The sequence below is a fragment of the Eumetopias jubatus genome, unplaced genomic scaffold, assembly GCF_037043125.1.
Source record: "Eumetopias jubatus isolate StellerSeaLion01/CBP00866 unplaced genomic scaffold, mEumJub1_p1.0 scaffold_14, whole genome shotgun sequence".
NCBI classification, from domain to species: domain Eukaryota; kingdom Metazoa; phylum Chordata; class Mammalia; order Carnivora; family Otariidae; genus Eumetopias; species Eumetopias jubatus.
The window spans coordinates 63651128-63673179 of NW_028274820.1; positions in this window are offsets into that span (position 1 = coordinate 63651128).

Below are 22052 nucleotides of genomic sequence, written 5' to 3' on the forward strand. Positions count from 1 at the left end.
TGATGGGGTCTTTGTCTGGTTTTGGGATCAAGGTAATGCTGGCCTCATAAAATGAATTTGGAAGTTTTCCTTCCATTTCTATTTTTTGGAAAAGTTTCAGGACAATAGGTAATAATTCTTCTTTAAATGTTTGGTAGAATTCCCCCGGGAAGCCATCTGGCCCCGGGCTTTTGTTTGTTGGGAGATTTTGGATGACTGCTTCAATTTCCTTAGTGGTTATAGGTCTGTTCAGGTTTTCTATTTCTTCCTGGTTCAATTTTGGTAGTTGATACATCTTTAGGAATGCACCCATTTCTTCCAGGTTATCTAATTTGCTGGCATAGAGTTGCTCATAGTACGTTCTTATAATTGTTTGTATTTCGTTGGTGTTGGTTGGGATCTCTCCTCTTTCATTCATGATTTTGTTGATTTGGGTCATTTCTCTTTTCTTTTTGATAAGTCTGGCCAGGGGTTTATCAATCTTGTTAATTCTTTCAAAGAACCAGCTCCTAGTTTCGTTGATCTGTTCTACTGTTCTTTTGGTTTCTAGTTCATTGATTTCTGCTCTGATCTTTATGATTTCTCTTCTCCTGCTAGGTTTAGGCTTTATTTGCTGTTCTTTCTCCAGCTCCTTTAGGTGTAGGGTTAGGTGGTGTATTTGAGACCTTTCTTGTTTCTTGAGAAAGGCTTGTATTGCTATATACTTTCCTCTCAGGACTGCCTTTGCTGTATCCCAAAGATTTTGAACAGTTGTGTTTTCATTTTCATTGGTTTCCATGAATTTTTTAATTCTTCTTTAATTTCCTGGTTGACCCATTCATTCTTTAGTAGGATGCTCTTTAGCCTCCATGTATTTGAGTTCTTTCTGACTTTCCTCTTGTGATTGAGTTCTAGTTTCAAAGCATTGTGGTCTGAAAATATGCAGGGAAGGATCCCAATCTTTTGGTACCGGTGGAGACCTGATTTGTGACCTAGGATGTGATCTATTCTGGAGAATGTTCCATGGGCACTAGAGAAGAATGTGTATTCCGTTGCTTTGGGATGGAATGTTCTGAATATGTCTGTGAAGTCCATTTGTCCAGTGTGTCATTTAAAGTCTTTATTTCCTTGTTGATCTTTTGCTTAGATGATCTGTCCATTTCAGTCGGGGGGGGTGTTAAAGTCCCCCACTATTTTTGTACTGCTGTCAATGTGTTTCTTCACTTTTGTTATTAATTGCCTTATATAATTGGCTGCTCCCATGTTAGGGGCATAGATATTTACAATTGTTAGATCTTCTTGTTGGATAGGCCCTTTAAGTAGAATATAGTGTCCTTCCTCATCTCTTATTACAGTTCTTGGTTTCAAATCTAATTTGTCTGATATAAGGATTGCCACCTCAGCTTTCTTTTGGTGTCCATTAGCATGGTAAATGGTTTTCCACCCTCTCATTTTCAATCTGGGGGTGTCTTTGGGTCTTAAATGAGTTTCTTGCAGACAGCAGATTGTTGGGTCTTGTTTTTTAATCCAATCTGATAGCCTGTGTCTTTTGATTGGGGCATTTAGCCCATTTACATTCAAGGTAACTATTGAAAGGGATGAATTTAGTGCCATTGTATTGCCTGTAAGGTGACTGTCACTGTATATTGTCTCTGTTCCTTTCTGATCTGTGCTGCTTTTAGGCTCTTTCTTTGCTTAGAGGACCCCTTCAATATTTCTTGGAGGGCTGGTTTCGTGTTTGCCAATTCCTTTAGTTTTTGTTTGTCCTGGAAGCTTTTTATCTCTCCTTCAATTTTCAATGACAGCCTAGCTGGATATAGTATTCTTGGCTGCATATTTTTCTCGTTTAGTGCTCTGAAGATATCATGCCAGTCCTTTCTGGCCTGCCAGGTCTCTGTGGATAGGTCTGTTGCCAATCTAATATTTCTACCATTGTATGTTACATATCTCTTCTCCTGAGCTGCTTTCAGGATTTTCTCTTTATTTCTGAGACCCGTAAGTTTTACTATTAGATGTCGGGGTGTTGACCTATTTTTATTGATTTTGAGAGGGGTTCTCTGTGCCTCCTGGATTTTGATGCCTGTTTCCTTCCCCACATTAGGGAAGTTCTCTGCCATTATTTGCTCCAATATACCTTCTGCCCCTCTCTCTCTTTCTTCTTCTTCTGGGATCCCAATTATTCTAATGTTGTTTCATCTTATCGTATCGCTTATCTCTCGAATTCTGCCCTCGTGATCCTGTAGTTGTTTATCTCTCTTTTTCTCAGCCTCTTTATTTTCCATCATTTGGTCTTCTATATCGCTGATTCTCTCTTCTGCCTCATTTATCCTAGCAGTTAATGCCCCCATTTTTGATTTCACCTCGTTAATAGCCTTTTTGATTTCGACTTGGTTAGATTTTAGTTCTTTTATTTCTCCAGAAAGGGTTTCTCTAATAACTTCCACGCTTTTTTCAAGCCCAGCTAGTATCTTTAAAGTCATGATTCTGAACTCTAGGTCCGACATTGTACTAATGTCCGTATTGAGTAGGTCCCTGGCTGACGGTACTATCTCTTGTTCTTTTTGCTGAGGTGATTTTTTTTGTCTTGTCATTTTGTCCAGAGGAGAATAGGTGAATGAGAGAACAAAATGCTAACAGGTTTACAACGTCCCCATCAAATATACTCTATACAAATCAGAAAAGACCTAAAACCAGGGGAAAAGAAAGGGAAAGAAAGAAAAAAGAAAGAGAAAAGAAAGAAAAAAAACAAAAAGAAAAAGATAAAAACAAAAACAGAACAATACAAAAAAACCGAATATGATCAAATATGTTCAGGCTAGTGCATAGATCAGCGCCACACACTAGATTTTGGGCGTATTTTCGTCTGTTAGAAAAAAGTGCCTCCTAAAATTTTAAAGGACAAAAGACTTATATATGTACAAAATAAGGGTTGATACAATGAAGGGATGGAAGATGAGTGTAAAGATGAAAATTATAAAAGATTTTATAAAAGGAATTGATACGATAAGAAGTTGTTTGAAAAAAGAAAGAAGATTTAAAAAAAAAAGGGAGAGAATGTGATCAGGCAGGAGACTAGAACAAAGCCATACACTAGTGATTTAGGGTATATTTTGATCTGTTAGAAGAAACTAAAAAAAATTTTAAAGAGAGAACAACTTATATACATATGCCAAAAATAAGGGTAACTACTATGAAGGGATAAAATATGACTCTAAAAATGAAAAATAAAAAATGTTTTTTAAAAAAAAAGGGATTGATAAGATGTTGGTTGAAAAAGGGAAAAAGAAAAATAAAAAAAAAAACAGTTAAAAAATTAACTTTGAAAAACTAATGAATCATGGTAAAAAAAAGCCATGAATTCTATGTGCAATATTCCCCTAGCGCTGGAGTTCTCCCATTCTCCTTGATCGGTAAACTTGGTCTTGGCTTGCTGGCTGTTCATGCTGATCTTCTGGGGGAGGGGCCTTTTGCCGTGGTTGCCGAATGTCTTTGCCGGAGGCGGAATTGCCCCGCCCTTGTTGGTTCGGGCTAAGCAAGCTGCTCGGGTTTGCTCTCAGGAGCTTTTGTTCCCTGCAAGCTCTGGTACAGCTTTGGAGGACCAGGGTGAAAATGGTGGCCTCCCAATCTCCACTCGGAGGAGCTGAGAACTTGGGGCCCCGCTCCTCAGTGCGCCCCCAGAGAAAAGCAGTCACTCCCGTCTCCCTGGTCTCCGGTCGCACTGCGTGCTCACCCGGCCTGTGACCGAGCATTTCTATCTCTGGCACCCGACCCCATGTGGAGTCTCCAAACCCAGCAGATCCCTGCAGTGTGCTCCCGCGCCGCTCCTCCTGGGGGAGGGAGGGGAGTCTCCCCGGATCTGCCGCTTGTTGGGTCCCTGCTGGAGGAGCAGTGGCCCGACTGGGCCGCGGATCACAGTTTATGGCCACCCCGCGCTGAGAGCCCGCGCCTCGGCTCTGTCTCTGCAGCCGGCTTCCCTGCTCTGATAACTGGGAGCTCTGCCGCACACAGGCACCCCCGTCTTTCTGTGACCCCGAGGGTCCTGAGACCACACTGTCCCACGAGGGTTCCACCCCCTGCTTAGCCAGTGGAGCAACATCCCTCAGCAGAGCTGACTTCTAAAAGTTCTGATTTTGTGCTCCGCGGCTCTATCACTTGCCAGAAGCGGCCGACGGAGGCCCCCTCCCCCGCCGTCTATCCTCCCGAATATCGCCTCGGATTCACTTCTCCGCACATCCTACCTTCCAGTAAGTGGTCGCTTCTCTGTTCAGAGAGTTGTTGCTACTCTCCTCTTGATCTCCTGTTGAGTTCGTAGGTGTTCAGAATGGGTTGATCCCTATTCAGCTGAATTCCTGAGACCAGACGAAATCCAGGTCTCCTACTCCCCCACCATCTTGCTCCACCACCTAAACCAAATAGACTTTAAATCAAAATGTTTACAAGAGACAAGGAAAGACATTATATATTAATAAAAGATTCAATATAGCAAAAAGATATAACAATTACAAACATCTATGTACCTTATAACAAGCCATCAAAATACATAAAAACTGACAAAATTGAAGGGAGGAACACAGTTCTACAATAATAATTGCAGACTTCAATACCCACTCTCAATAATGGATAGAACAACAAGACAGAAGATAAGTAAGGAAATAGAGGACTTATATAACATAATAAACCATTGAGATCTAACATATACAGAACAATCTACCCAAAAACATCATACACATTCTTCTTAAGTGAAGAAACATTTTCCAGGATAGAATATACATTAAACCACAAACTAAATACCAATAATTTTAAAAGATATATATTATACAAAGTATCTTCTCCAACTACAACTGGATGAAGTTAGAAATTGATAACAGAAACAAAACTGGGAAAGTCACAGATTTGTGGAAACTAAACAACACACTCTTAAATAATCTATGAATCAAAGAAGAGATCACAAGGGGCATTAGAAACCACTTAGAGATGAATAAAAATTAAAACACAACATACCAAAACTAATGGGATACAGCAAAAGCAATGTTAAGGGGGAAATTTATAGCTATATATGCCTACATTAGAAAACAAGAAAGATCTCAAATTAACAACCTAACTTTATAACTTAAAGAACTAGAAAAAAAGAAACCTAACTAAACCCAAAGGTAGCAGAAGGAAGGAAATAATAAAGATCACATAGAGAAAAATGAAATAGAATTTTGAAAAATAATAGAGAAAATCAGTGAGACCAAAAGTTGGTTCTCTGAAATCAACAAAACTGACAAACTTTTAGCTAGATAAATTATGGGAAAAAAAAAAAACAGAGAAGACTCAAATTACTAAAATCAAATATTAAAGTGGATATTACTACCACTTCCACATAAACAAAACATTGTAAGAGAGTACTATAAACAATTATGTGCCAACAAATTGGATAACCTGGATGAAATATACAAATTCCTTGAAACACAAAACCTGTCAACATTAAATCATGAAGAAATAGAAAATCTGAATAGACATAACTAGTAAGGAAGATAATTACTGTGAGACAGGGTCTCTCAGTCTGGGGACCTCACCTTGTTAAGGGTGAATGTGTCCATGCTGCTTTGGGAAAATAACTTAAACAGAAACCCTATACCTTGTGCATTCTTGGTAAGATTGTAAAATGGTGCAGCTGCTGTGGTAAACAGTAAGGTGTTTCCTCAAAAAATGAAAAGTAGAATTACCATATGACCCAGCCATTCTACTTCTGGGTATATACCCCAAAGAATTGTTGAGTGGGATCTCAAAGGACTATTTGTGGACCCATGTTCACAGCAGCATTATTTACAATAGCTAAAACGTGGAAGCAACCTAAGTGTGCATTGATGGAACTGATAAGCAAAATGTGGTACAGATCTTCCTCGACTTACGTTGAGGTTACATCCCAATAAACCCACTGCAAGTTGAAAATATTGTAAGTCTGAACTGCATTTACTACACCTAACTTAACAAACTTCGTAGCTTACCCTTGCCCACCTTAAATGTGCTTAGAACACTTACATTAGCCTACACTTGGGCAAAATCATCTAACACAAAGCCCACTTTATAGTAAAGTGCTGAATATCTCATCCAATTTATTGAGTACACTACTGAAAGTGCAAATCAGAATGGTTGTGTGGGTACAGAACGGTTGTAAGTACGTCACTTGTTAGCTTATGTGATTGCATGGCTGACTGGGAGCCATAGCACCATGAGAGAGAATCATACGGTGCACTGCTAGCCCAGGAAAAGATCAAAATTCAACATTGAAAGTATAGAGTTTCAGTTTTACAAGATGAAAGGAGTTATGAGGATGGATGGTGGGGTGATGGTTGCACAACGCATAATACCACTGAATGGTACACTTAAAATGGCTAAATGGTAAAATTTATGTTGTGTGTATTTCACCACCACCACAACAACAAAAAGAAAAAAAGTAGAAAATAGGAGGGAAAAAAAACCTTTCTGGCTGGCTTACACTCTCTGTTTTGTTTTATTGCCTATAACCCCACTACTGACCCTTTATTCTAAATCTTGGTATTGTTCTCAGTGTGGGCCTGTAATTGTCTCTATTTCTTTACCTTATTATTAACCGTATTCACCACCCCTGCAGAACTATAACTTCATCTCTCAAACTTAGGCATGACCATGAGAGTTGTTTTGACCAGTGAAGGCTGAGCAACGGTAACGTCTATCACTTGTGGATGGAGGCTCTAGAGCCCTGTGGACCTGACATCCTTTCTTTCCTTTCTGCCATGATAACAGATGGAGGCTATAACGTCCCAGGTAGACTGTCCATCATCTGGGACCTGGAGTGAAGGTGATCGGAACAAGCATGGCCACTGATGACAGATGTATAGCATGAGTGAGAACACATCTTTGAGGCTGGAAGCCACCAAGACTTAGGGGTCATTTGTTCTTGCAGCATAATCTAGTCCCCAGTGTTAATGAATTCTAGGGAAGGCAGGTAGGAAAGGGGAAGGGGAGGAAACTGGGTTGGTGAGCAGGGAGGCAATATTCATAGTTTCCTTATAGAGGTTTGTGGGCATTTGATGAAAAAATATCCCACCTAAATGATTTTCACCAGGGCTAGAGGGACATAAAGAATTTTCAATGCTAAAGAGGCCTCTTTAAGACTACAATGGTTGGGTCAAGTTTGTTTTCATTCCAGAAATAAAAAGACTAGTTCTGCCCATGGGCCACAGTTATAAGGTTTTCAAAGGTAGACAGGGCAGTGAGTAAGGACCGTGTAGCTCTCATGCAAAACTGATCCCTGCCGTAGGACAAAGGCTGTGCCACGTCCTCCTGATTGTAGATGTCACAGCTTCTTGGATTTCTGAACTATCTCTTTCTTCCTGTCTTTTCCAAAATGATATTAGAGGTAAAGGATGGAAAGGGAAAATAGACTTAGTGACTCAGGGTTGTTTTTAGTTGAGTGTTTTTTTAATTATGAAAGAAGTAAAAAATCATTTTCAGTTTAAATCACTCAATAAGAAACAGAGTAAATAGTAAACGTCTTCTTCTTGGCCCAAAGTGCCCAACCCTGTTCCTCAGAAGCACTGCGGTTATCGCTTCTTCTGCCTTCCAGACATAGTCAATGTCTGTATCAGACATAGACATAGCTCTGGATATCTTTGCTGGAATAGTTGAACATTATTTTTTCAAAGCACAAACGGGACCATACTCCACAAGCTATTCTGTAATTTGCTTTGATCACTTCACGATGATACCTTGGGCATCCTGTCAACAAAAAAGAAATCTATACCATTCTTCCTATTAGCTACACAATATTCCTCTGCTTGTACAAACTATAATTTATTTAACTAATGTCCGTTTGATGAGCATCACTGTTTCTAGGTTTTTTTCCCCCCTATTATAAAAGTATGGTAATGAACACCTTTCTCTCTCTTCCATCTGTAGCAATCTGTATAGGTCTTTCCGCATGTGTGTTAATATATCTGTGTGGGAAATCAAAAGAAGGAAGCATAATTAAATAGTACTTTAAAATTAATATATATTATCAGATTGCACCTTAAAATGTAAATGTGAACAAATCACCCTTGACTATCTTGAGAATTATAGTTTCTTTTTAAATTTTTGCTAATATGGTTCAAGGGTACCCCATTTGATATAATTTGCTTTTTGCTAGGAATGTAACTGAACTTCATATCATACATTTATTGACTATCAAAAAAGCAATGGGGTGGCAACACATCTGTGATCTCATGAAGGGACTTCAACTCAAAGGTTGGTACCTGACGTCCTTTGGAGAATGACTCTGGTCCCCTGGGGATAAGATTCATCACCTATATATCTCTGTATCTCCAGCACCCCAGCACATCTCCCTGCCTATGGGAGACACTCCTTCAGTGTTTGATGAATGAATGAATAAAAATGGGTACAATAATGTAGGAAAAAGCTGAAGAAGTTATACAAATTTCAGAAGAATTGGAGACATGGTGTTTGGAGTACAAGGAATTGAAAGAAAACTCTGTAAAAGTTATACACACAATCTGCTCGTGGGTGTGTGACCAGTGTCCCAAGCTTGGAAGGGCCCCAAAGTTAATTTAATGTGTAGCTGGCACCATTTTGAAATTCTTAATAGTTTTTAACAAGGGGCCCTGCATTTCCATTTTGCACTAGACCTTGCAAATTATATAGTTGGTCCTGGGCATGGAAGGTGAAAGTAAATGGTAAGATAAATATTTAGAAAGTGTTTGGAGAGATGAAGTCACACTTGAGGATTACATCTGGATGAAAATGAGCAGTGGGGCCTCTGGAATTTTTTTATCACATGCTTCTACTTCAACTAAAATAGATCAGCATATATAGCCCTTTCTAATCGTCATGTTTAAATTAGGAAGTAGACTAATGGCTGACCTGTGGCAACAGCAAAATTATGGCTAACATTCCCTCAAAAAAACATCAGTGTAAGCAACTGTCCACTGAGTGGGGAAACAAGAAATAGAAAAAACCCATCCAATTGTCTACAATGGCGGATTACAATTTAGGCTGTAATTACAATAATTGCAATGAAAAGAACTGCAGCGTGCACTGAGTTAAATATTTTACTTGTGCAGAATTTAACACCAAGTCCATTACTTTGTAATAAGTGATTTTTATTTACCTCAGTACATAAATGAAAATGGTCATTAAGACTCTGAAATTTAGCAATTGATAAAATGGGATTCATTTCTATATATTTGACAACTGGTAAAAATGCACACATATGTTTATGCATTGTATATATCTATATAACACATATTAACACGGGAGAGAGAGCATCGTATGCCAAGCATCTTGAAAGGGGAAGGAAGGTGGTGAATTCCGGCCATTCAATGACAAAGGAAACACCAGAAAAAGACCAAGTTCATGGTGGGAAGATCATAAGTTTGATTTCAGAAGCACATGAAAAGTTGAATCCAAAGTGCCTTTGAGATATCTCAAAGGAGCTGTAACAAGTAATCTTTTGGATACGTGCATTTAGAGACCAAAGGAAATGTCTGGTCTGAAGTCTCCTGTGTATCACTGGGGATTGAAGTCTTGCCCACAGACCAAGCAAAGAAAAATGGGAGAGGAAAGAGGCCAGTGGTCACTCTTGGCAGAAGACAGTCCTCCATGTGGGCCTGAGAAGGGGGGCCCTAGAGGCGGAAGGAATACCTGCCCTGTGCTGAGAACAGACACCAAAGGAAGAGATTATTTTAGGAAAAAGAAATGGTCAGTGGTGCCAAAAACAACAAGCAGGTGCAATAAAATGATGTTTTGATTCATTAGATTAAGTAACATGAAGGCCACCACTGTAACTAAAAGAGCTGTTCAGGGGCCAGTAGCCAGACCCAGGTATGTGGAGGAGTGGATGGGATAATAGAAGTAAAAATACACACAGGCTGTCACCCTTTCTCTCTCGTTCCTTCTCTTGTTCAAAGATACAAAGAATCAAGCCAACTGATTCTCCATTTTGCTCACTCACATTGCTGAGAAAGCTGGAGATGTAGTGGATGTGTCCAGGAAGAGCCCATTCTCTCCAGGGGGTGAGGACAAAGGCAGTAAGGTGGCTTCCTTGGACTTCTAGCCCTGCTCTAAGTCTGAGTCTGGGAGTGATGTTTGAAGCTGGGGAAATCACTGGGTCTGAGGCTTCATTCCTAATTTCAGAAGACAAAAACATTCGGGGAGTATTCACTGCCTTCCAGAGGAAGACCAACCCTATGTCTAAGCTGAGACTCCGCCAACAAGAAGTATGTAGCTGGAGTGCACCCTCTCTGAGGCCACGTGGGGCCTGGTGAGCACAGTGTCAAGGTCCTGGCGTTTGTGCATAGTGTCATCTTGATTACTGCCAATGGCCAGGGTCTCACATTCACAAAGATCTCAGATTTGGACTTACATCTCTGGCTGTAACTGAGGCAACACCCACAGTCTCAAAAATACACTAACGGGATCTGAAAGAAGACCTCGAAAACTGTAAATCTATCTCTATTCCCTTTCACCTCGGGCAAGCTAGGGAACATCCCTGTGCCCCAATTTCTTTGTTTTTGAAATAATGGAATCTGCTTCATCAGGTTGTGGGGAAAAACATTACAACGACAAAGATATGAAAGACGCATTGAGCCAGGCAGAGCATATAGCAAGCACTTGATAAATGTAAGCCGGTATTACTTTTATTACTACCCGATGTTTGTGAACAACATGATTGCATTACATTGTATTTCTGGTATGAAACATAATTTGTTAAAAGTAAATATTTTCAAAATAGCATCATTTTTTTGTGACCCTGTTTTGACATTTCTTTATTTTTTTAAAACATACTGGAGCCTTAAAATAATCTAAGTGTTTTGGGTTCTTCTCCACTCTGAGTGGACTTGACAATGGTGGCTCAGGAGGACTTGTGTATGGAAATTGAATGTAGGAGAAAGTGGCAGTGGTCAGTGAGGGGCGGGGGGCGGGCTCTACCTCTGTCTTCACAATTGCAAGAGATCTCTTGAAGGCTCAGCCTCCATTGCTCTTTGAAAGTATTTGATATGGTGATACTGTTGCTGAGCTTAGGTTGTCAATGTTATGTGAATGACCTTTTCCCCTTGGAAGACTCTCTTCTGGCACCCGTCCACCTAGGCAAGGCAAGCTCTGAGCACATCTGCAGGCAAATGGATTTGCTAAGGGTTGTTTTGTGAATTCTTATAACAAAAATTAGTTTATGGAACTGTAGCTTACAAGGGATATTAATATTTCAGGTGCTTATCAAATAGATTTAGAGCTTTCTAGAGTCTGAAATCTCTAGGGGAAAAAGGAAGAATAAAAAGCTTGTCTGATCTAGCTTGATGGTCAAGCAGAAGACTCTTTTCATAGAAAAAGAGAATTGTTAAAATAGAAGATTAATTACCGGACATGGTTATTCAAACCAGACAAATTCATCTTTCGAAATTCAGAGTTCATGGAATATATATTTTATGAGCAACAACAGTTCTCTTCCTTTTTACTATTGTCAAGTAAAGAAAATATTCACACTAAGTGATGGTATTTCTGAACACTAATTTCTTCTAAAAGGCATTCTAAATGATTGAGATATGACAGTCTTGGCACCCACCTTGGACTTATAAGGGAACAAATACAGGACTTAGCTAAGTTAAAAATTCAGGGTGGGAGGTGGAGATTCACAATGAATTTCGCGGAAAGAAATCTAGACCTGGCGCGGGTAGAGGCATGAAGGAAGAAGGTAATAATGGCTCACATTTCCAGGCTCTGTGCTAGGGAACAGAGGATGAGCAGGGTTGTATCCAGAGTCCACTTTAGCAGAGCGTCTCCTGAGGAATAGTAACTGCATTAACCTGGTTTGGAAGTTGAGGAGATGTGGGTAGAGGGGAGCAAATGGCAACTCCCTTCTTGGTGGTGGGTCTGCTAGCACTTATTTTGTATCATTTTTTACTTATCTAGAGGATGGGGAGGACACCCACATTTAACAAATGAGAAAACTGAGTCTCAGAGAGTGTACATGACTGATCCCACATCACACAGCCGGCAATTGGGCAGGGGTGGGTGGGTGCTGGGAGGAAACCCATATCGTTGCTCATTATGCCTGATCTTTTCTGCTCCATCCAAACTGCCTCATCACACAGTTGGGTCCCCCCAGTTTGGATATCTCTTTTTAACGACACTTGGAGGTGTTTTCCAACCAGTGAATTACAAACACAGATTACATGAAAATGGCTAAATCTGCATCATGGGATAAGAACTATCTGCTGTTTACTCTTCAATTAACCTAAATGCAAGCTTTATATTCCTGCTGACATTGTTTGCCATGCCTACTTCATTGTAACGAATTAGTTAATTGGCTAATATCTACCTTGATTATGAAAGGGTACAAACAGTGTAACAAATAAAAATATTACGGAAGAAAGCAAAGAGAGCAAAAGGAAGAAATGAGAGAAAGCTACAGAAGGGACAATGGTTCTCATTGGTATTTGGCTAAGGATGTGACTTTGCTCTGCTGGGTGCTGTGGCCTCTTATTTCACATCCTGGATCCCACCAATGCTCCTGCCTGGTCCCCACTTGGGTCTTTTGAAGCTAGTGGTAGAGGGCTGGCTGCTTCCTGCCTCCTTAAACGGGAGACTTAGAATTGGTGATAGAGTATGGCCAATATCAGCTGATAAAATAGATCAAAGTTCAAAATTTCCCCTATACTGTCAAAATATTGGTCTATTTCCTTCTATGTGTGTGTATGTAAAAACATTTTTGCAGAATTGAAATTATACATAATTTTGTATTCTGCTTTCTTTTCACCCAATGTTGTATTGTTATAGCATACAAAATTCTGTGTAAACAACTTGGGAAACAAATTTAATTAGTGTTTTTTTTTTTAATTGTGGAACACATATATTCATATGGTGGACACCTGGCAGGGTATACAAGGGTGTGGTTTCTCCCTATCCACGCCCAGCCCCATGTCATCCCCAGCACATGGGGCTGAAATGCCTGATAGGCCTTTGGCTAGGTCTCTGACTCTGGGGCAATCCTTGCTGCAGGTGTAGTGAAGCTGAGCTGCAGAAATGGGAGGGGGTGTTTGCATATGGCGTCTCTAGATCCCTAGCCTGGTACCTTTCTTCCTTGATAAGTTTTGTCTCACTCTATGGAATATTCCCTTCCACCCTGGCTGCCAAAGGTCATTTTACTGCTTGGCATTTTATAATGACCATAATATAGTGCACTTGAAAGATCTAGCTGTATTTGCCAGTTTGTTCTGCCCTTGGGCCTTTGGGCAGGAGACTTGTGAGTTTGTTGGGAAGAGGGGAGCTGTATGTGATCCATTCATGTCCATGTAGCCTGATCAAAGCAAATTCAAAGCAACAAGGCACCCTAGACTGTGCCCAGACCCTCTGACCACCTGTCCTTGCTCCTGGACTCATGGCTTCAGTTTCTGAACTCTGTATCCAATTCAGATTGCTGCCTCTGGTATCCTTTGGCAAATTTCCTGCCTCTTTTTACTTCTTGGTCTTTGGCTGTGGCTTCTGGTGTTCTCTTTTATCATGTGGGTTTGCTCCACCTTAACCTTATGGCTTTATGGAATTCCAGCTTTGGCCATGGTACACCTATTCTCCATTCCCTGCTGTTAGGATGGGGCAGGTTCCAACATTTTGCCTATAAACGTTATTGGGTTGCTCATTACCCACCCTAGGCAAAGCATGAAGTCCCAATCACTCTCCTGCTGCCTATACCTGGGGAATTCAGTGTGACAGGAGGAAAAGACAGTCATTATCATTGTCCCAAAGAAAGATGAGGAGGGAATGGGGTTGACACCCAGTTTAATTAGCCACTCCTTGCAGCCTCACCATCACCGTGCCCATATTTCTCTTCTTGAGTAATACTGGGGTAGTTCCAGTAAATGTCTAGGTTCCTAAGCCCAAGAGATAAGGGTAGAGAGGATGAGCAGGCTTGTATCCAGAGTGCTCTGTTAGAACGAGGCAGAACCGACGGCCCTTCTGTGAAGGCATTCTGCAGCCACAATTCCCTGCCTCCCCAGAATGTAGGGTCACTTAGCTAACTTACCATCCAATTCAGCCAGACTAGCGGCAGGATAAATTGTCAGAAGGCTTCTTTTTAGGGAGGTCTCTCTTTCCCTCTCACTCACTGGTGATGTGAATGAAATGGGCAACCTTTCCAGAGAGCAGTAAGAACTACGAATCATAACTATGTATCCTTCATCCCAGACATAGTATTTCTAGGAATTTATACTTTAGGAAATCACTGGACAAACCCTAAGAAGGTGCCAGTGGGTAACGGTAACAATGTGGCAGCAGAGTTGGCCATAAAAGCGAAGACACTTAAAGAGGGAGGAAGGACGGGAAGAAGGAAAGGGAGAGAGAAACAGAGAGGGGCAGAGACAGAGAAACCAAGAGACACAGAGAGAGAAAGAAAGAGAGGGAGAGAGTGTGCGCGCATGTGAAGAACTTTAATGCCCCACAAAAATTTAATTGGTTAAATAAACTGTGGCCCGTCTATAAATGAAATACTATAATATTATGTAAGACTAAAAATGATTTATATGTGGTTACTAGCCTAGAAAATGTTCTTGTTATATTGTTCAGTTACAAAAAGCAAGTTACCAAACAGTATCCTTTTAAGGATATGCACTAAATGTTAACAGTGGTTATCTGTGGGTGGTGCGAATTCAGGTGACTTTTAAACATTTTTTTTGTTTATATATTTTTTTAAATAATCTAAAAAAGCATGTATTGCTTCTGTAATTAAAAATAACAGGCAAGGAGGGAAGAGTAACTAAAACCCCCTATCCCAACCATTCTGCACTCCTTGCTTTGTGTGAGAAGTGACAAGTACCTTAGGGACCCAGATACATTTTCCTGTCTTTGAGACAACGCTCTCTCCAGAGAAATCTGGATGAGAACCTCATACTTACCAGACATCGCCTCATATAAATCCTTGGCACTGGAAATCCTGAGCCCACAGCTGAAGCCACCCCCTGGGGGCCAGCCCCAAGGAATGAGTTTTCAAGAGCCCAGACAGCCACCTTCTGTTTCACACAAGCTTCTGCACAGCGCCACCTAGAGGACAGTCGAGGAAATCTAATGGTTCCTTAGCTCCCCGGACCGTTTTCTGCTCTCAGGAAAAAAGGCTGCCGTTGTCTTTCAGGGCACTAATGTCTGATCCCCACTGGCCTGACCACGCCAAACCTTGCAGGACCACCTGGGAATGTGTTAAAAGTGCACTTTCGGGTGCCCCATCCCAAGGGAGATCAGAATCTCTACAGGCAGTGCTTAGAATTCTGTGTTTTTAATAAGCTGTTCTACACAGGAAAGCTGGAAGGCAGTGAGGTTGCCCACACAGCCCCACCCGCTCTGTGCCATTAGAAACGCACGCCCTGCGGGGCTCCTTTGTTCTTTCTCTCTATAGCAAGGTGGTGGGGTGCGTGGGAATTCAGACACGCTGAACCCTACCAACAACTTGATGAATGCCTTCTTTCCTTCATTTCCACTGCTGGCCACTGGCGCGGAAAGAGTAAGCCACGACCACCACTCCCCAGGACATTGCAAACAGAGGGGACACTCGCACATAAGTGCGTCACTGTTGTGCAGGGTGCTGGGCCAAGTAGTAGAGGTCAGGAGTAGAGAAACCAAATGTGACATCACCCCAGGCCATGAGGGTGTGGAGTATGCAGAACCGTTAAGAAAGCCCGCAGGCCCGGAGCCTGGGCTGCTTGGGAAACAAAGGGCCATGGAGTCAGTGAGAGACAGACTGAGCCCATTTTACAGCTGAGAAACAGAGGCATCTGGGGCTATAGTCATTTCCTTGTTGTAATATAGGGAACTCGGATTAGAACTAACTCTTTTCTGCTCTCCGTCAATAGAACATGTGTTGGGATTCTTACTTCCCACCCAGATTGCTGTGTTTGGCCCTACAACCCCAGGTAAAGGGATGTATTACAGCATTACCTCTTAATCACTTCAATGCCATAGATGCCCTTTGAGAATGTGATGGAATGTGCCCATGGACGCGCACTTTCGAAAAAATTGCAAGGGGTTTACTGACCCCCTGAAGCACTTCTACGGTTCACGAGGTAAAAACTCTTAACCCCACACAAAGGACAGAGAGAGGTGTGGAAGGATAAGAACGCAAGGAACTGAGCTCTAAGAAAAAGATGCTCATCGTTCCTGGGAGAAAATGCCTTCTGAAGGGCAGGAGGAGGAAAACAAGAAAATGAGTAGGCTGTGTGATGCGCTGCCAGCAAGCCATCCAAAGTGATGACAGCTGACGTGCTAGCAGTATTTTAGGATCTCTCTGCCACTTGCACATTTGTGCCTTAGATACACTGACAAAGGCCCACGTTGGAGATCATTGACTCTCTTTCCATTGAGGCTTTACTGTCAAGGATGACAATAAGAAAGCCACGGGTCTGGCAAAAACATCCAGCTATTGGTGTGATGGAAATGAAGCAGTGTGTATTCGTGAAATCATTCCGTGCCTTTCCCACAGGATTCCAGAACATTCTCATTTGGTGACGCGGCTTCCCCTGCAATGGCTCTCTCCCAGAATTTACCTGGGACAGCAACCACCCTCAGTGTTTGCCCAGCCTGGCCTCTGCTGTTAAAGCCTTGTTTCCTTAAAATAAATATGCTAAGCTCCTTCTCGGTAAGTTACTACGGCTGTTCATAATGTCATGAATGGCTGTGTTCCGATGATAGCTGAATTGAAGCACGGGTTTCAATGCCTCAGTGAGGAGAAATGAGGGATGTAAGAATATAAAAGTTGAAGAGAAGGTGGTTCCATGGCCCTGAGATGGCAGAGCTTATCTCTGACAGTGTTGGCCTTGACATCCAGTCTGAGGTCAAGTTGAAAAGGACTTAGACCAGCACTAAGAATCTTTGCTCATGGAACTTGTCCTTTTCAAGCCTCTCACAGACAAGACCTTAGCTGACAAGTTCCCCTGCCCCAGTTTATAGGAGCCCTGGAGGAGACCTTTAGAGAATCTGCTCACTGACTTCCTATTCACATCTTGCAAGGTTTAGGCTATGATTATCCCTGCTGAATAGATGAAGAAAACGGGTCATCTGTAAGGAGAAGAGCATGGAGTTGGACACCATGGAGTTCTGTTCTGGATTTGAGGCCTCCAGCCTCGTGGATCTGAGTCTCAACATTCTCACCTATACAATGGGTATCAGACCTGTGCAATCCAACATTATTGTAGCAATGCATCAGATACTTGATCTCAAGTCAGGTAGGCAGTAGGTGCTTCAAATATAGTTTCTTCTCTTAACTAACTGCCCAAAGTTAATCTTCTGGAAAATGGCAGAGCCAGGTATTTTAATGGCAAGTCCAGGAATCGTTCCCTGCATCTTATCTTCCCTGCCTACATCTTCTGTCTTCTTGAAGCCACTATGGAAAGAGCTTCAAATTCCCATATGGTGCCTTGGAGATTCACCTTTCATGACAAAGATTCCTGCAGAATTAATTCACAGCATTGCTAAGGTGGGGTGCTGGTGGATGTGAGTAATTTTTTTATAGTGTTACAATAATTTATCATCCTCTCTCCAGCAGCCGTACTCTGGCTGGCAGCTCTAAAAACCCTACAGTCCACGAGAGAGCAGTGAACAGAAATATTTTCAAGAGCAGATGGGACGTACCTTCAAAACGCAGGATTGTCCCACTGAAACTGGGACATCTGGCAACCCTAAAAAAGCCCAAACTAGATGAAATAAAAATTATGAGATGGAGAAGCAGAAAAATATGTCTTTGCATTGATTAGCAGGGAATGTAATTAATCTCCTTCAACTCCCTTTTCAGTCCTGTGGTGTAAAACAAGGAGAAATCGCAGTCTTGCTGCATTCCCCTGTGACGGTTCTTACGTGATCATTTCAAAGTAGTACGAGTTTTAAAACTTCATAGTAATGCCTCCCCTTCTATTGCTCAGAACTGTTCGGGGAGTGATAAAATTCATACCCGAACTTCCTCGGTACAATGCTTTTCTTATGAGCCTGGCCAACAGTGGGGCGAGAACACTCAACCGACTAAAGCCAGGCCAACTTTTACAGTTTTATTAGGCAATTATACAAACAAATCTTTCTTTGCCTGTTAGATGGTTTTATGCCAGTTTCTCTTTTTGTGGGGGGCAGAAGTGAGAGAGGGAGTGCAGGAAGGAAGATCTCCAGGCTTTCTTCTCATCTGCCCTTCCTTCTCTTTCTGTTTTGACTCCTAGCATCCCATGTTAGGTTGGTCATTTTCTTTTTATCAAACCTGCATTCCATTTAGCCAAAATACCATTAGACTAGACACCAGTTTTGGTGTGGAGCTGGTACATTTGAACTTCGGACCAGAATCCTTGGTCTGGATTCTCACCTATATCTCAAGTCTTTGCCTGCCCCACTCGGCTCCAGCACGGGGCCTGAAACATGATAGGGCCTGTGCAAGTGAAGACTGAAAATGGTGAAGAAGGAGGTGTTTGCAGTGCTTCTGTAGGTATTACAAGTAAAATGTTGGTGGATTTGAACAAGCCAGACACCTCCCACAGACCAACAAACCTGCGTTTGGTCTGGAAGAGGATCAAATGAGGAGTCAGTACCTGAGTTCAGTTTCTCACCTGCTAGTGGACAGGCCACAAAAATAAGAAGATAAAATCTAAGAAACTAATCTTTTTAAAGCCAAATATCCACTCTTTATAAAGGTGTATTAATATATACGTAAAATATGTATGTATAAAAATATATTAAATCATTATATATTATATATGCCATAATATATAAATATTACATATATATATATCTCCTTATTGAATTGTACTTTATTTTCCCAAATATTCTATTATGCCCACTTCCTGGATCAGAGAAGCATTATGGACTGAATTATGTTCCCCCCACTCCCAAAATCCATATGTTGAAGCCCTACCCCCCGTGTGATAGTATTTGGAGAAGGGACCTTCTGGAAGTGCTCAGGATTAGATGAGCTCCAGTCCATCAGCCAGCCATATCCAAGTCTGCAGAGTGCCCTGTGCAAAGCAGTCAAGCTTAGTGGTGAAGACCAAGGATTCTGGTCCGAAGTTCAAAATCCAGTTTTGCCACGTACTAGCTATGTGATACTTGCCTAGTCAGTTAACGTACTTTCTTCCATATCTTCATCGTACAATGGGAAAAATGATAGCATTTACCTCACATGTAAATGTGACTCATGATAACTCTTCTTGTGAAGATTGTGAAGACACATTCACAGACACAAACTTACCACTGGGAACCTAGGAAGTGTTATGCAATGATAGATATTATCATCATTTATTGTTATTTTTATTAATATTATGTATCAATTTCTAGGCCTTAAGCATATAAAGAACTCTTTAAGGCGTTCACAGTCTAGTGGGAAAATAGGCATGTAAAGAAAAAACATTAAGATATAGCTTTCTAAGTGTTTTGAGAACCCAGACTGTCTCCAGCTGGGGGAAGTTGGGAAGGCATTTTAAATGATGCCACATGCAGGTGCATCTCGGTAGAGGGTTGGATTCTTCGGGCTGATGAGGCGGCAGGGCACCTAGGAAGGGTTTGCAGACTTGAATATCTCAAATGGCAAGTTATGTTTGGAGGTTGGTGAGAAGTTTGGTGGGGCCAGAGCATAGGCCACTTCTAGGGAGAGGAGCTGGAGGGGAGGTGGGAGAGCTAAAGCCAAGATGCATTTGGGAGTTCGGCCCATTTTCTACAGGCTTTTGGAAACTGGAGAGCAATCTGCTTCAACGTGTCCTCTGAGGACACTACCGTGGTGCAGGTGGAGGGAGGCCTGGAGGGAAGGTTCATTGCAGCAGGAGTGGTTAGCAAACTATTGTGAGCACGAGCTCACATCTTGGGGCTGGATCTAAGGCAGATGGGGTGTGGAGAGAGAGAGAGATAAAGAGACCAGAAATGGAAGACTCGGTGGGGCACAGTGACAGATTGGTTGTAGAAAGATGTTGAGGAAAAGATGGAGGCTGACTGTTTCCTGGTTCTTGGCCTGGGTGGCAGGATCGATGGTGCCTGTGCAAGTGAAGACTGAAAATGGTGAAGAAGGAGGTGTTTGCAGTGCTTCTGGAACGCATGTGGAGACTTCTGGGAAGCAGCCGACGGGATGAGTCGGGTGCTCAGATGGGTGCTCAGACGTCGGCTGGTGATAAAGGTTTAGAGCCTGTAGGTGGTCATTGAAGGCACAAGAGTACCTGAGAGCACCCAGGTGAGGGTGTCAGCCGTGGCTGGATGTGACTCATGGGTTGCCTGCAGGATTCAAACCTGAACCGTTGTGGGAAAGTTGGAAGGAGTTGATGACAGAGTCTATTTTATTTTATTGTTCACTGTCCACCTCGTCCTCAGGAATGTTAGTTTCATGAGAATAGCGTCTTTGTGTTCTGCAACAAAGGCATTGAGAGCCACCGGTATCCCGTGATATAAACTGGAGCATATTGGGGAAACATTACAAGCAGAAGGGGAGTTGTATATACATGATCGTTTGAGGTTCATTATTCCAGAGAAGGGTGCTAGGTCAGGTGCACCTTAGCTCTGGTGGAGAGAAGGCTGCCACTACCTTGAAGTTCCACATAGTTTTAAGGGTGCAGGGTGGGCACCTGGTAGAGAAGTGTCCTCATTAGAAAGTCTGCCTGGGTCCCTGTCCCGGTGAGCTAACTCTCCTTGCTAAGCCATTAAAGGGAAGAGGTGAGCCTCCAGGGCCATCGGATCTATATCTCCTCCCTTGGGTATCCCCAACACCTACAACAGAGCTCAGCACATGCGAAGTCGTCAAAAATCTACCGCAAAGTGTCTAACAGTCCTTGGTACATAGTGAGTGCTCAAGGAGTGAACTTTTCTTCTGCCTTCCAGACACTTACGGGACTCATGATAACTCTAACTTATTTCTCCATGCCCTCTTCCCTGTTCATACATCCTAGGGAGGTCTGATCCCCTTTAGCGGCCCCAGATACCCTGGGGTTTTCTCTGTTTTTCCTCCAGTCACATTTGCTGGACCCTGTGTCCCACCCCTCTATCCCTCCCTTTCCTGCTGGACAATAACACCTTACAACAAATAGGGAGAGCTGCCACCAGTTTTCAACTAAGGAAACAGAGACTCCCAGGGCTTAATGTCTTGCCCAAGGCCATAGGGATAGTAAGTTGCCCTGTGGGAGTGTCTAAGCCTTTTGACCACGGAGTCCATGGCTCTGCCACCACCTTCTACAGGAAACACTTGGAGTACGATTCACAGTGGTCCTTGAGCAGCTCTTTGGGAAGAGATGATGAAATGGTCATCATGCTGCATTCCCAGAGAAGCCACACAATACAGGCTACTGTTTGTTGAGACAGCTGCCTTCCTGGGTCAGCTCTGACACTTAGCATATGTGTGACCTTGGGCAAATCTCGGCAGAGCTCTGGGCCCAGTTCTCACTTCTGCAAAATGAGAGTAATAGCTCCTGCCCTTCCTGTCCTATAGGATTTTTAAATCAACAATTGCATAGTGTATATGCACAACAAATGCAAAAATAAATATGTAACTGAGTGAAAAAGTTGAGAGGATTGTGAAGTTGTCCATAGTATCAGGGCCTCTTTTTTCCATTATAAAAATGGTCAATAATGGAAAACGTGCCATTTCGGGTCTCTAAGGATTGAGTCATAGTCTCCATTTATGTATTAATTTCGATTCTAAATCAATTTTTCCTAAACAGCATTGCGCATGTTTGAACTGTGCTTTATACACTTTTTTCCAACAGACGAAATTTCTTATAGTTCACTCTAACAGAAATAACTCTTTGTCATTGTCATCACTTCGATAAACAAAGCTTTGAGGGCTTAAAACACCCCGGAGGATAGAAGTGATATTTACCAAGGGATCCTTTGGTCCATGAGTCTCACCAACTTGTTCCTCGTGCAGTTACATGAATGAGAAAAAGAGCCTGGCTCTTGGATCTGGGACATCTGAACTGACTCCTGCCAAGTGGCAGGGACAATTTTAGTGCCGCTGAGAATCTGACTGCCGTTTCCGCCTACTCCCGCCTTCCTCCTTCCTCCTGTCCTTGAGCACGCAGATGCCGCCTGCCTTCTGCTCTCTCCTTTCCCAGTCCCTTGTATTGCCATGCCTCCTTGCACCCGTT